The following is a 2808-nucleotide window of genomic DNA, read 5'->3' as shown; positions in this document are numbered from 1 at the left end:
TCTAGGTCAAGCATAGTCGATTGGCTATTCTTGTTATGGAGAGTTTTTATTGGTAGGTCATTGAGGTCAAATTCCTTAGTGAGTTTTCTTTTGTTATTTTAAAATTCACTTTGAATCTAGCCATAAGCCAGAGTGCTAGTTTGTCTGATATACATTTGGTTTGATATAATTCCTATGTGACTGGACATTAGACCTGATTACAGTAAGTTCTTTATTTTCTTTTACTAACATTTTGAATGAATGAGTATGAATGAAATATAGTATTTATTGAGTTAAAGGAAAATGTGTAAAATCATATAGTAAATGGTTTAAATGAATATAAATCTAAAGATCTGTTTTTAAAGTTATACTGATATAAGAAATATGCTTCATGATGAGATCTGACCTTAAGAATTTGTAAATATTGTATATATTAAAAGATTTAGTCAATACAACCATATGTTGTATAATGTAGGTCAGATATGGTTTGGATGTAACACCCAGAGATTATACTTGGACAGCCTAGGTCCACAACTTGGTATTTATTTATATTATTACATATTTTTGAGAACTGTAAATATTTTTGGTAAATTATATGAATTTACTTGAGTTTATATGTATATATTGAAATATGGTGAAATAATAGTTATTTCCCTTTGATAATATTCATGAAGTGATAATAAGTAAATTAATAGAAATATCAGTGTAATATAGATTTTATGCTATGAAATAATATGTGATAAAATATATACTTATGTTAATGTTATGAAATATTTATTATGTTTACATGTTTTGTAGGGTTGTTTATCATCTATAAATATATTATCACAATTAAAAAGAACCCACATCACCAACTGAGTTTTTCGTATCATTATTGGGAAAACCCGGTTACAAAATTTGGCGCCCAACAATGGTGTTTGAATATCCCGCCTGAAGATGACGTCACAGCGCATACCGGAAGTCGCCGGAAGTTACCATGCTTTATAAACATTAGGCCTACAGTGTTGTGCCTTGTGATATTATTCGTTGGACTTGGTTTCCATGGACAAACAGTGAAAGATTTCGTTACCAGACTTCGTGTGGTAAGATAGCAGAGACAAACAAACATTGCTATTGCATATTTGACTCATTTATCAATTGTTCAGTTTGCATGTAAACCACGTGGTTATCCGAACAGCTGATTTTTCAATTTTTACCATGAACAGCTGATTGTAGTTGGTATTTGAGCGCTCACATTCACAATCACATTGTTTATTATTTTGTTTGTAATTATTCCAGGCCTGTGTATGTTTATTCAATACTTGATCATGTCTATTTCATAGAATTTTTTTTTTACAATGATTTAAATCAGAGTAGTTGGTGAAAGTCAAAGTGAAAGTAGAGTGGAAGGAAGAGTAGTAGATAAATAATACCTATCTTCTCCATTGACCTTGACCTTTACATTACAGAACAGGCAGTTGTACAGTTGTTGGTAAGCATTCCATTGGTTTAGCATTACTGTTGGTTTACATTTTCAGTTCTATTTTTTGTTTATTATTTAGGTTTATTGAAGTCTAGATAAGACTTGGTTAGTTTAGCAATTTAGTTTAGTTAGTTGACTACTAACCTCTGCACTTAATTCAAATTAAAAAAAAAAAATTAAAAAGGTCTAAAATAAACAGATAAACAAAACAAACAAATAAATTAAATAAATAAATAGTAATAAAGCTGGTTTAAAAGAGTAAATCAATAAATTAAATTAAATTAAATTGATTCAAAATAAATTAATTTAAAAAAAAAAAGTTTATTAGAATTTCATATTCAGAATAAATTGTAAATCATGTAAAACAGGGATATAAATACAAGTTATAAATCAATAGCAACAAATTTAAAAAGAAAATAAAATAAAAAGGGAATTAAAAAGAGTACACACCAGGTATAGTCTGTCTGTCAGTAGCATTTGGTAGTGTGTCTGTCTGTGTTAAACTTGAAGTCATGGTGTGAAATTTAGACAATTAAGTTTCCTTTCCGGGAAAACGAATTGTAATAACAGTTTGTTTTCATCACTGTTCTGCGGAACATTTGTCGCGTTTGTTTTCATTAAGTCGTGCGGTTTCTTTGAATTTGACGCACAATTATTATTTTTTTTCAGTGTGCATATTTTCATTTTTTTTTTCCCATCTTCATGAAATCTTGTGAATGAATGCATTCAGTTTCCGGAATTTATTTGCACTACTGTCTGTCATAAATATATTCAACCTGTTTATTGCAAACAAAGAAATTACAACCATGTTTCAAGAAAAGGAAGTTGATTCTATGACAAAAGCCTTCACGGATCTTGGTCTACAACCAAAAGCAGGAACACCAGAGGAATTTAAGAAATGGTTATTTGACTACGCAACAGCAGCTAAACCGAAAGTGAAATCTGAAGTATCAACACATGGTGCAACTAGTGCAGAAGCAACACCTCATCATTATGCCTTAGAAAAATTTCCAAGATTACCTTCATTCAGTGGACAAAAAGGAGAAACAAACTTTGATATATGGAAATACGAAGTCCAGTGTTTACAGAAAGAAAACTATTCAGATTCTGTAATTAACCAAGCCATAAGGAGATCAATCACAGGGGAAGTTGCCCGAACTATTATGGTTTTAGGACCCGATGCAAATATTTCGGATATTTTGACGAAATTCGAAAGTTTTATGGAACTATTCATAGCAAAGCTACAGCACTTTCCAAATTCTATAGTGCTAGACAGCAGGAGGATAAAAGTGTAGCTGCATGGGGCTGTAGATTAGAGGACCTTTTGAATCAAGCTATTATTCAAGGACTCGTACAAGCTTCAGCAA

This window comes from Saccostrea cucullata, unplaced genomic scaffold (assembly GCF_032062105.1).
Source record: "Saccostrea cucullata isolate Sc308-1 unplaced genomic scaffold, CSIRO_AGI_Scuc_v1 ctg355, whole genome shotgun sequence".
Classification (NCBI taxonomy): Eukaryota; Metazoa; Mollusca; class Bivalvia; order Ostreida; family Ostreidae; genus Saccostrea; species Saccostrea cuccullata.
Note: the sequence above shows the minus strand (reverse complement) of the source record.